Source organism: Copidosoma floridanum, unplaced genomic scaffold, assembly GCF_036245765.1.
Source record: "Copidosoma floridanum isolate Cflo_tuat_1 unplaced genomic scaffold, Cflo_Japanese_pri ptg000030l, whole genome shotgun sequence".
Lineage (NCBI taxonomy): Eukaryota > Metazoa > Arthropoda > Insecta > Hymenoptera > Encyrtidae > Copidosoma > Copidosoma floridanum.
The window spans coordinates 20837803-20851958 of NW_028321907.1; the positions used below are offsets into that span (position 1 = coordinate 20837803).

Genomic DNA, 14156 nt, shown 5'->3' on the forward strand with positions numbered 1-14156 from the left:
TTTTAATCGGTAGGCACACTGGGTGAATCCGACACTACCACCGGATTAGCTGAGGTGTCTATAAAGTTTTTTCCCTCCCTGCTTCATCAAAAAAAAAAAAAAAAAAAAAAAAAAAGTTTCACTACTGGCCCTTTTCAGGACCACTATCAGTATTTACGGTCCCCACTTCACCATCAATGCTATCGGTTCTTTTAAGGGCCATCTAAGTTTCAACTACCTTGCCAACAAATACATTTTTACCACCATTTCAGTAAGCGATTGGTCTACTAAAAGATTATGTACAGCTGGCCACTATTAAGGACATTCAGTATATCGAGTGGAGTTTCTTCTTTATCAACTTCTCTATGTTGAGAAACTGTGGTCAATAACTAATTACCTAGCTGTTAAAACCCGAAATAAGAAGAAGGGCCCCCAAGCTGGCACTTGGAGGAATTGGTTGAGCCCAAATTTAATGCAATCTGCTGCAAATTGAGAGAGAAAAGTTACATTTTCTGAACATAAAAGACTGTGTCAGTATGCATAAGCTGAATTGTAACTTTTTTTCAATAAGTAATGCATTGAATTATCTGACATTTTGACAGAGCCTCCAAAATAAAAACACAAACACCGGTCCTCTCATAGTTTTTGAAAACATACAGTCCAAAATGTGAACTTACAATAAAATACTCAACACATGCAGATTGACAGGTTATGCAATGCCGTTTACGATTATATTATTGGGCTTTGAAAATCGATTCTTAAAGCCCAATAATTGCAAAACTATGGGAAGAGCCGCGTTTACCTTTTTATTTTAGAAGCCCAGTTCAAGTTTCAGATAATTCAATACATTATTTATTGAAAAAAGTTACATTTCTGGTAATGCACACTGACACAGTCTTTCATGCTCAGGAAATGTAACTTTTCTCTCTCAATTCGCAACAGACTGCATTTAATTTGGGCTCAACTGATTCCTCAAAGTGCCAGCTTCGGGGCTCTGCGCCTTATTTCAGGTTCAAACAGCTAGATAATTAGTTAGTCACCATAATTTTTAACAGTAGAGAAGTTGGTAAAGTAGAAACTCTGGCCGATATACTAAATGCCCTTAAACCAAGTCAGTCATTTACTGGCAGACGTCGCGAGCGGAGTTGTTCGTCGCAAGGCTGGATACCCCAGTGACCATCGACCCTATATTACCCTCTTGACTCAAAGCATTCAACCAGGAATCACTGACCCTCTCCAAGGTCTGCGCTAGGAGATCCTAACAGTTATACAAAGGAAAAATAAACTTGAGCCAACAGGACAGTCTCCAACGGGTAAGCATCACGAACCAATCTTTCCACCTTAGATCACGAAAACAACTGAGTCTGCAAAAAAAAGGTGCTTTAGACACCAACTTCTTCGACGTTATATCAGGAGAAGTTGGGAAAGAGCTTTTTAATTAGCTCTAAAGCTTCAAACGTTGTAGTTTTCCTCCCGATCAGTGTGGTGCTACAATAACAGGCCAGAGAAGATCATCCTGAGGTATAGAGGCAATCACGTTTTCTAGAAACTTCAGTCAAGAAAGAGTTTACTTTAGAAGCTCACTGGTTGTTTTAATGGTCATTTAACGTCGAACTACCTACCAAAAAATATATTTCAACCGAATAAAGTCGAAAAAAGTAGCCTTCAGGGCTTATAAAAGTCTTAACTATGCCAAAAGTCGCAAGAAGTCGAATTGGAAGGAAAACTTTATATGCATTTAATAAATACAATTTTAGGCGTTAAGAAAATGACGCTGAACATTTATCGAGATTAAAACAGCATCAAAATCGATAAAAAAAAATGTATTAAGTGAAAGGACAGCTTTTCACTATAACCCTTATAGTTATCTCTTGAGACTTCTAGATTTTTAAATAGGTAGAATACGTTCTTGTATTTTTTTGGCGATAAAAAATGTAGAGATTAAGCTTCAGGACTTTGTTGCTCTGGTAATAAAGTTGTGAGATAAAAGAAAAAATTATTTTAAGTTACATATTTTTTGTGAGTTTGAAATCTTTACAGCTTTAAAAAATAGCCTTGTTCATAGATTACATGGGAGAGACTGCAAATCAACAGCCTTTTAGGGCCAACGATTATTTTATGGCATAAGAAACGCACGGTACTTTCCAGCATTATTATAGTTTTTTTAGTTCTTACAGCTTATGATTTGACCAAATAAACTGTATGGATTCCGAAAAAAATATGTTCTTAATAAGAATATTTTTGTTCTGGGAAGTGTCAGGAATTGATGTAAAATTTTTAACTGAAAACGTTTTACATTGAAAGTCCACACACTACCGTCCTCCATTTTGTAAGTTTCAGGCGAAGCCGAGACGGGGGGCTGCTAGTCAACGATAACTTAAGGATTAAGTGAACGATACGCTCGTCATTCAATTTATTACTGACCTTTTTAGCTAGTTTATGATTGCAAAAACAATAGTTTTCATTGAAAAATTGCCAAACGAACATTTAAAAAAAATGAAGAAAAAAATTGCTAAGTCAGTTAACCTACCTTTGCAGCAACATGGGGATCCGGATTTCATTCACTGCCCAAGCAGCTCCTCTTTTCTCCTATCCCTTTTAATGTTTGATTGACAATTTTTCAACGAAAATCAGTATTTCCCAATTTACTTAGTCCACAAGTAGTCATTGACAAAATGGTTTAATACTGTGCCCAATGATGATTTTTCTTCTACCTCCCTCTCCTTCTCACTTTCTTTCTCTCTTATCCTCGAAACACTATAATACTCGTTATGTATTGCATAATTGTTAGTTTTTGCGTTAAAAAACCAGGTCTTGGTCTCGGGACCCCTGGCAGAAGTGAAACTTCTAACTTAAATATTATTAAGCTTGGTATAACAAAAACTGAGAAAATTAGATCACAACTAATTTCAATAGGTCTTAAAGAATCCGATATTGAAATAGTAAAAATTTTATTATTACTTATTCGAGCACGTACGTGCATAAAATACATATACTTATGTTATATGTGATTCGCGAATTCTTAGTACTTTCATGTTTGCTATGATGTATGTATTAACAAATGTACAAATTGTTAGTCATGTAATGCAGAACGAAACGAAAATTTTCTCCATAATGCCCCGACAAAAAATAAATTTTGTCCAGTTATGCGAGACAGTTCCTTTTATTTAATATTACTATTCGTGCATTTGATATGACAACATATATGTACAATATATTCTTGTTTAATTCAATGTATCCGACAAATAAATTTTTTTTTTGAATTTTGGCTACCATAAAAGTAAAATAATCCACTCTATCTGATAGAAATTAAGAAAAACAATGTAAATATAGCTATTTTCTTGTTTTCAACGGTAAGATTATCGTATTATACATATTTAATACTGTATGCACTTTTTTTTTACATACATTCATACGTATAAACATGTATTTAATGACCGGGACGTACGACACGTTTATATGTATACGAAATGCATACGCGTACTTTGTATAGAGTGGCGCCCGCTGCGAAAGAGAGAGACGGAGCGGGAGGAAGTGTATAAGAGAGGAGATTGAGGAGAGGGATTGGGCTGCAGGGGGGGTGACTACGTTTTTTCGTAACGCATTTTCTCTCACGTGGCTGTTTACGGCCCTACACAAGAAGATTCACTTTAAAAATTTCTGGAACTGGAAAGAAAGCATTTGTTATGAAATTTAACTGCGGAAGCAAAGTAACAATTTCTTGTTTATTAAGGTTATGGTTGTTACTTGTTACAAAACAGCAAAAATCTTCTGATTTTATGATTCATGAATTCAAAAGTCAACACTAAGCAAAAAATCGTGGATTCATAGTCACCTCAGTTGGTTTGACAGGGGGCAAAGGGGAAAATAGGGAAGCAAAGAAAGAGTAGAAGCGGTGCGAAAAAAGCAATTTAAACGAGCAAGTGCATACGGGCTCGTTTACGATGCGAACGTTACAATGTATATACACAAAAGATGGGTGACGTGCAACATTGGTGTGTGTTTGCCAACTCCTCCAAACGTGACATCTCATCTACCTTCCATCCATCTTACACTTTTTGACCTCCTATGTATAAGGGTAGGCATGCCAAAAGAGCTCCTTCTATTCACGGTAGGCGTAGCTCTTGTTTCTTCTTATTGTTTCTCAAAGTCTGAAAAAATTGAGGTAATACTGCCGTACATAGATTGACCTACGAGATTGTTACAAATATTTTACCTCAGGTTGATTCAAGTATACAAATACCTATTTGGTATAAAGTTTTGAAGACCTTAGGGTGCTTTGAAGATGAAAAATAATGAAAAGAAATTTTTAATTTCATCATAATCTCTTACGAATAATCAACGAAAACGCATGCCCAATGATAAAAGAGACGCTTACAGGAATATGTACGTAGTAGGAGTATAATATAGGTAATGGGACTTTGAATCATGTACACATGAATGAATGAATCATATTGTGGCAGTGGCAGAACAACATAAAATCCCAAATACAAAGTTTAAAGGGGATGTGCTTGAGATCGTATCTAGTTGAGATCAGAAGTCTATTTTACAGAATAACATAAATATGCATTAACAGTGAGATAAAATTTCTTGGTCCTAGCCTACGATAAAATGTTTAAAAAAAATTTTCTGGCTATACTATTGTGAACAAAAATTTAATATTAATACCTACTTTATCAAAGTATGGTTAATAATAGCCTTTTTTTACGTTCATACTGAAATATCTCGATGGCTAATCTGTATTAAAAGATAATTTTATTATTATTTTTATTATTATTATTGTTATTCTTATTATTTTTCTTCTTATTGGCTGAGTCAGCCATACACTATCATATTCCAGGTTATGCGTTTGCCCATTTTACAAGCAACTATCCACTTCTGGCATTGTTTTTTATTCTTTGGAAATCGATGTACGTAGGATTCTTTTTTAAATTTACATATGGAAACACTGCACAAATGCGCAGGCTATTCTCGGCTGTTTTTTCATTAGAGATTCAAGTTTTTCGCCAACGGCACCTATCTTAGACATGTTATTTCGGTTTGTTTACCTGCCTCTTATCAGTTTCATTGCTTGCCAAGAGGGCGGCGCAACAGGCGGATTCATATCGCAGATAAGCCCAAGCCAAGTAATGCAATAAAGTTCAGAAAGCAGAATTCAAATAAGTAATTGCCATTTAGGTATTATAGCAATTTCCCATAGCACTAAAAAAAATAACTTCACGGCACCATTTAGCAAATGTTTACTTTGGCCTAAACATGATTGTCATTCTTTTATAGTGTATCGATTATTTTAATCATTATGCACGAGTTGAGCAATAGTGTATTATTTCTTCACCTTTACAATTATTTTGATGAGTGAATGTATTTACTTATTAAATAAATGTTTAAATAAAAAGTTTTTGAAAGACGAGTTCACAGATAATAAGTTTTTATGCAAATGACTAATAGATATCAGACTTTACTAAGTATTTAAGTTGAAGATATGTTATGCGTGATACTCTGCTGAGTCAATAATATACTTACAAGTCAATAGAATACGTAACTTATAATTATGCTTCATATTAATTAACTTCGTTTCATAATTATTCCTAAGCCTACTTACGATTTATATTATCAAAATACTGTGATACCTATACATGTAATCGACTTCTTGTACAAATGATAAAGATAGAACTATATTCCATCTATTCATCAATCCTATCTTCTAAATATCATCCTATCCTCTACCCTGCTTTCTTTCGAATCAAATTTGAAACATTTAATAATGAGATCGATGTCTGTTTCTTTAATGATCTTATTTTCCTTTAACGGTTTATACAATTCAATACCCAGGAACCAATTTGATCATACTTACCCGGGAACCGTTCCGTAATTTGACAATGACCTGTTCACCTGTCTCTCTACGTAAAGATCACGAATAATATTTTCTTTTGTATCGAAAACAGTGACCCAACGCACTAGCATTCCTAAAACTACAACATTTGTAAATTAAAACCAAATTCACCATCAAAATGAGCATGTGAACGCACAAAGCCTTAATCGTATAACACGCTAATCTGTAAAAGCTTTTCCGCTTTTCTGTCGCACTGCAGCTGCTAATAACAATTACGGAGGAACTTTGAATGGAAAAGAGTAGTAGCGATAACCCCGCCAATACAGTTTTTCCGTAGCTATCCTTGTAAAAGCGTCGGAGTATCAGAAATTTTACAACGTCGTGATCGAAGATATCGACCAAGCGTAAAAAAACGAGGAAAAAGCGAGTATATATGTAAAAGAGTCAAACGCTTCTCTACGTAACGTTAGCTACGGCCATTCTAATTCAACGGGAACAAAAAAACATGTGGAACGACCTTTAGGTGTTTCAATGCATGACGTTCAGCACAGTAGCAAAATTTTTTCTTATCCTCCACTTCTTTTCCTTGCCCTCTTTTCCTCTCCCTCATAAAAGCTTTAGGATGCCAGGGCTGAGAGAATGGGCGTTTCTAGATTGTGCATATAGCTGTACTACTCAGCACCCAAGATACACGTGCACTACTCTTACTACTACGTGGCTAGTGGAGTATCTCTATGCTCTATCTATACTAAAACTGAAACATGAGTGCAGGGGATGCTCTTCGTGTGTACTAAAGTAATAGCAGAGTCCGGAGAAGGAGAGCCAGGAGGTAGGATACATTGTCCCGTGGAATGTATGCGACGAGAGCACACACTCACACGGATGAGACAGGGTTCTGAATTTGTAACTAAAGAAGCGTTTTTTCTACCTTCTACCTTTTTAGCTCCGATGACATTAAGAAGAGCGCTCGCTATGCGTGTTTGCATGCTTGCAACCCTACTCGCACGGCTATGCAGTCCTGCCGTGGTGGACGGGTTAATAGATTATTTATAAGAATTTTTACACAAGTGGGCGTCCCGGCTTCTATAGATTTTGAGGGTATCGTTTAGCTACAGTGGCTGCTGTACTTTGCTGAAAAGGTCTCAATGACGAGTTGAAATATTGACTAGTACATAAATAAGAAATTTTTGTTCAAGAAAACCAAGTGATATTTTATTGTGGATGTAAACCCTAAGTAAAATTTTTTTTTTTGTTTGACAAAAACTTACTAACAAGCAACAATGTAGGACACGACGATTCAGAATTATTGGAACAAACTTCTCTGACACACGTCTGATGTTTAAAATATCCGTTAAAATTGCTTGGCGTAAACAAAACGTGGTGCCAAAATCGTCAATTACTTTTTGAATGAGGATTCGACGATTTTCCAACACGTCGTTTTCTCTTTAAGGTGGCTTGGGCGATTTTTATCGACTTGATCAAAATCTCTGAAATTCTGGAATTATGTAAATAAAGTATGCCAAATTCATTTGCGACAAGGAAATACTGGATTAAACGACTTAATTTTTTCGCAAATCACTACCAAAAATTCACCAATTTAACACCTACTCTTATGGATAGTGGTCACAAAATCGACTATATCTTCGTAAATCTTTGATTAACCTAAAAAATTTCAAATAGTTCTTGTGTATTTTTTTACAAAGAATCTATTAATATCTTTAAAATATAGGGTCAATGACTTAACTTAAGAGAAAATGTGAAGAAAAGTATGAAATAATAATCTGGCTTGTCTCGCAACATCACCTAATTTTCACAATTATAATTTCATGGTACTTTTCTGGCAATTTACTGATCTTGTACTTTTGTTTTGTCGGAATAACTATGTTTATTGAAAAATTTACTGTAAAAAAGCGTTGATTTTGTAGGGGCCCTTACAGCACCCACCCTAGGTACGGTACCAACCGCCCAAGCCACCTCAATGTTTCCATCTGTTATTGACTAACACTGTGTTCACTTAAATTTACTACTGAATTAGTTAACTGAAAAAATATGGAGCATCTGCTCTGAGGCATTGTTACTGCAAAATAATACATGGTACATAAATAAATGAAGCATAATGATAACGTAATAAAAGCATACATTTATAATTTTTTCTCTCTAAGAAGTTTCATACACGAAAATACGTTTTTCTCTGAAATCTTGCGTACGAGATGTGCTCACCCATATATGGTATGACGTACTCGGTTATTAGAAGGAACAATAGACTGTCCCTTAGAATCTGAGGTACCGAACCTAAAAGAAATGTGATGTCTCCTAAAAGCTTGTGTACGATATGTGCTCACTCATAGATGGCATGATATTATGGTTATTAGAGGGAACGGTAGGCGTTACCCTCGAATTTGAGGTACCGAACTTGGATTGCACGCGCACGTTATGCAAATAAATTGACGACTGAGTCAGACTATATGAGGTACAGAAACAAATATTTACTTGAGGTACCGTTCCCTCTATTATTCTAGTACGTCATGCCATCTATGAGTGAGCGCATCTAGTACGTCAGCTTTCAGAGGAAAATATATTCCCGTGTACTCATCAAATAAATGTTTCAATGAAAAAATTGCCAAAAATATCGCCAAAAATTTTCAAACTGATTAGCAACTACTAGGTAGTAGGTACAAAAAGCATATAATGATTACAATCATCGCTTCATTAAGCATTAGATCTGTAATCATACTAAAAAAAATATAATGACCCTTATTTTAATATCAAATTTTATGTTCAGCGAGTGTATAAAATTGTAAAAATTGAGATATATTAAGTGACAGCTACAACTCAAGCGATTAAAAATGAAAGACCGCGGAGTACGACTCTAACTGTATTGAAAACCAAAATTCCTTCACAATCTTAACAGTATTTAATTTAATTATTGTAACCTTATTCATGTGCTGAACTGTATGTCATTACAAGAGTTAACCTTTAATTACTTTGGAAGTAAATATATTTATAAATAGGCAGTAATACATAGGCAGTAATAGATTCACTGGCAGTAATCAGGAGGCAGTAATACAAGCATAATGATAGTAATACCAGCATTTATCTAACTTCATAAATAATTCTGTAATAATTTAACGATGTAATTAAAATACGTCAAATATTTTTTTTTAAGTACCTGATTATATAATCTTCACTTTGAAGAAAAAAAAGTCGGTTAATTCATACAGAAATTTTCAGTAACCTTCTAAAAGCGCTTCACCTTATTCCGTCTATTTTTCCCACGATTTCAGGAGGAGAACGCAACATAATCTCCCATCCGGTAAAACTCTCGTTCTCTGCCTATCAGAAAAGTATTTTGATGTCATCTGCGAGGAAATTTTTTCCTGAGCCGTAGGCAAAGTTGACAAATAACAGATTGTGGTAATATACTATTCTATAAGTAGAGAATGCAAGTTTTCCCCTGGAAAGAGTGTTGCGCTGTCTTACTTACTTAATCTTATGGAAATACTTTTTTAGTCTTATGGGGAAGTCTGGAAAATTTTTATGAGGCAGTTTATTCAACACATTAATGCCACGTAAGATATCCAGAAAATGGCGAATAAAATATTAAAAAATCTTCAAAAAACCATCCTTCGCTTTGACTGAAAATTAAATCACCAGCAAAAGTTACAAATCGCCATTTTAGCGATGAATCACTTAACCTGGTAACTGTAATCCCTCTTTTCTTAATAACCTTTGATAGTAGATCTAGAGTAGAGGAGATGCATGGATTTATGTAGCTAGGATATCGTATGTAACACTTTGAAAAAAATTTTCCTTGGTAAGTCGGTCAAAATCCTAGTGCAGCATATGTATAAAATTGTGCACCTTGTCATATTATAAAAATACAATAATAAGGGCTGTGAATCTTGGCAGTATTAAAATTTACGTGACGACATTATCCAATATTCATTGTATGATATAAGCTTTTTCTACGAACTCTGAATAAGAAAATCAATTTTTTATGTTCCAGGTGAGTCATGAATTGTGAAATTTTTCCTTCATACATCATAACATCATAAACGTAAGTTAAATATGAATTACCTGATTTTTTACTATTGGTTACTTATCGGCCTTGTTTGGAATTTTATCCCCTAAACTTCAAAAATCGACAATCAGTAAAGTCCTAAAACTTTTGCTATTTAATAAAAAAAATTTATAATGGTGACCTAATTTCTCGAAACCCTAATCAAGAAACTTATATAATGTTGATAACTTTCTCTATTCTGAGATAAATTATTTAAAAAAACTCATATTTTAAGCCATTTATAATTGTAGCAATAATTTTTAAAGTTGTTTTATGTGATAGCTCATAGAGTATGATGTTTTATAATTTACCATCAGCACAGTGCAGAATTATCAACACGAGGTACATCTGAAACATCAGTACCAACAAGTACTCATATATAATGATAAATGTGTAAATCCCACTAATAACACCACTCGAGAAAATCTAATAAATAATGAAAACCATTGAGGCAGGAAATTTCATTAGAAATAAATATCTTATGAAATATTCTCTATATTTAATACTGATATGCAAAAATCCTATTTCAAGTATTGATTGTCATGTGATTGAAGCTTTTTTATTCGTTGTATGATTGGTTGAGGCTCATCACGTAACTTCTTTTGTGGGATTTAAAAAAAAATTGAACTGTTTAAGTTGAAATCGTCATTACATATAAAATAAAATAAGCTCACGCTGTGACAATAATTTTAAATAATATTTTACTTGTTTGTCCTTTGAAACTAGACAAGTAGACAAAAAGTTTTATTTTCTCGAAAGTTATGGAATATAAAAATATCAAAATATCTGTAAATAATAATAAGAACAGTCAAAATAGTTTAGGTCGCTTGAAACGCGTCTAACGTACCTAGTATTGATAAAATGTGTATGTTCAATACAACAAATTTCTAAACTCACATACAAAAAATACTTTATGGAGCTAAAAAAAATTTTTAGGACTAACAACTTTTATATGACTTTTAAAAAAATTGTGTTTTCTACGATCAATAACTTTTTTAATGAAATAATCTTAAAATATTAATATTGTTATTCAGCACGCTTCAACAATACAAAATACAACTTGACATTACTATATTTATCCAAACAAACAGTTTGAGAAACACTATTTGGGGGCATCTAACTATGTCAAGTTACAGATTTTACAGTATAAGGTAAGTAATTTTTTTCTCATTCTCGAGTTGTGATTGTTTTGCAAAAAAAATTATTCATTAACATGGTAAGTTCTTAAAATTGTTTTTCAGTTTTAAAAAGTCTTAGTCAAATGTGCTTAGGCTTATTTTATTCTTGGAGGATTAAATTTAATCCACAGGAATTCAATTTTTAAATTCAAACAAAATCTATGACATTTGTCTACCGTCCAACAGAAAAAAAAAGTATAAGTGACATGAGAGATGAACTGAGAAAATCAATGAAAACTATGTGTCTTAAAAAATCAATGATAATTTGAGTATTGGACCGTAGAAAAACTGTTTTTTATAGAAACATGATATAATTATTCTATTTTTTAAAGAGAAAAACTATTTTTCGATGGGAAGTATGATATCTGTACTTACCCTTGTAACTCGGCGCAATTTCCTCGTAAAAAAGGGTAAATGCAAAAATACAGTTGATTCCATGAGGCTTACCTTTTTTCTAGTTTGGAATCCAAGGTGGTACACCTTTTTTTCCGTTGGACAGCAGATTGTTATGTTAGACGCGCTTCGCACGTTTTACGATTGGAAAACAGGGCTTATTTTTTTGGCTTTATTTTTACAATTTTTACTGCATCCAAACTTTTTCTATTAATGAGACTTCATTTTAATCTTAATTTAAAAGAAAAATTTATCGTACTCATAGAACTGAACGGATCTTACTAGTTAAAGAAACTCTTATCGATTAATTTTACAACATTGTTAGAGTTTAAGCTCGCTCGAACAACCACGAACAGGGAACTGTTCGAGCCTAGAGCTTCTCGACTCGTTTTTCTTAAAAAATACAAAAAAAGAAAATGAAAAAAATGTAATAAAATGAAATATGAAAAAAAATGAAACAAGAAATAAAAAAAAAAATAAATAAAACAAGAAATAAAGAAAAAAAAAAACAAAAAATAAAAAAAACAACAACAAACCAGGGGGGATAAATGGGTCATGGGACCCACGGTAAGAACGAAGTTCTTTGAACATGACGAGTATAAAAACACAATTTCTCAGGTAACAAGGGGGTCGCCAGACCCATTGAAAGAACGAAGCTTTATAAACGTTAATACTGCATTCATGTAGTTCACTAAACAAAAACTTGAAAAACGAATAAAAAAAAAAAATAAAAAAAATAGTTCAGTACTCACGATGGTTGAACTTCGTGAGAACGTCGTGCATAAATACAGTACTCACGAAGTTTAACCATCGTGAGTACTGAACTATTTTTTTTATTTTTTTTTTTTATTCGTTTTTCAAGTTTTTGTTTAGTGAACTACATGAATGCAGTATTAACGTTTATAAAGCTTCGTTCTTTCAATGGGTCTGGCGACCCCCTTGTTACCTGAGAAATTGTGTTTTTATACTCGTCATGTTCAAAGAACTTCGTTCTTACCGTGGGTCCCATGACCCATTTATCCCCCCTGGTTTGTTGTTGTTTTTTTTATTTTTTGTTTTTTTTTTTCTTTATTTCTTGTTTTATTTATTTTTTTTTTTTATTTCTTGTTTTATTTTTTTTCATATTTCATTTTGTTACATTTTTTTCATTTTCTTGTATTTCCTTCATTTAATTTCTTTCTTATTATCATATTTAATTTTTTTGTTTTCATCCCCCTTTTTTTCATATACCATTCTTTTTTTTTCATAATTATTTTCATTACTATTTTTTCATTCTTTTGTATTTCCTTTATTTCATTTCTTTTTTCATATTTCATTTCATTATTTTATAATATATTATTTTATTTGTTCAAATTTCATTTAATTTAATTATTATTTTTTTTCATATTTCGTTTCTTTTTTTTTCATATTTAATTTCATTACTTTTTTTCATTTATAACACTAATTATTAGCATTACTGTAATGCCAAAAAAACCTCAGGTTTAATGAAAATACAAATATTTAATGCGTAATAACGCGCCTTATTATATTTAATCTACATAACCATATTTATGCTAATTAAATTTTTTTTTTTTTTTTTTTTTTTTTTTTTTTTAGATGTATTATTTAAAAAACAAATACACAATTTATAAAACAAATTCATAATTGAATGTATTATCAGTGAATACATTGAAAAATGGAATGTTATAGTTACGAATCACACGATAAGTACAAGAAACCGACTTCTATAATCGGCAGCGCTCGTAGCAGAGTGGGTAAGGTACAGGACTTACATGCAGAAGGTCGAGGGTTCATATCTCTTTATTGGAAAATGTTTTTTTTTTTTTTTTTTTTTTTTTTTTTTTTTTTTTTAGAATTGTAAAAGAAAAAAAATTCAAAGTCAAAGAAAAATTACTGTGGGGAAATAAAATTAAAATTTGTTAAAAAATTAATTGCTTGGGAGTGTGAGGGGGAATGGTAGGTAAAGGTGTGGTGCTGAAGAGTAACACGGCACGGTTGACAGATATACATATATAGTGAGGAGAGGGGAAGTGTGTAGAGAACACTTGGTGAGGGGGGACGGGGTGAGGGGAAAAATTTGAGAGGAAGAGATTTCTGATTCAAAAAAAAAAATCTGTCGGTTTTAAAATTCCAGCCCCCCGAGTAACGCGACATAAAGAACTTCGTTCTAAAAACAATCAATTAATTATTGAGTTGACCAAAATACCTAAATCGCGAAATCGACAGTAGCCAAAATTAAGGTAATGTTTGAGGACGGATAAAAAATATGCTGGTATTTTTTATTAAATATTAATGTATGTATTTGTCCTAATTTTACAACAATTACTGCGACGATAATGCGGCTTCAATAAAATTGAGAAGTGACGCGAAAAACGTTAACAAACAATTTGTGCTTATTGACCGAAGAACGGCGGTCTTGAAAATGTTCACAACAATAGAAGCCTCTGGGGCGAAACTGCTTACCCCTAGACGGCGTATGACTACCTTGCTGACGAGGTATTCGAATTGAGCCTAGACGGCCAAAGAACCAAAGTCTGGACGATTGTTGAGAGGCAGTGCTGCGAGTCAGCGACTGTCTCCGGCGACGTACCTGCGAGGAATCGTACGATTCCCAAAACTCGAACTAACAATTGGAAAGAATCAAAGTGATTCTGACGAGGTCGAGGGCGGGGGTGACTCACACAAATTCATAGAGCGCACATAGAGCACTTAC

The 14156-nt window shown here is 33.1% G+C and overlaps 1 protein-coding gene across 4 annotated transcripts in view; it reads left to right on the forward strand.

Moving 5' to 3' along the window:
* Positions 1 to 14156, forward strand: part of kek5 (leucine-rich repeat, immunoglobulin-like domain-containing kekkon 5 protein) — an 884967-nt gene that overhangs the window by 405515 nt on the left and 465296 nt on the right. The window lies entirely within an intron of this gene.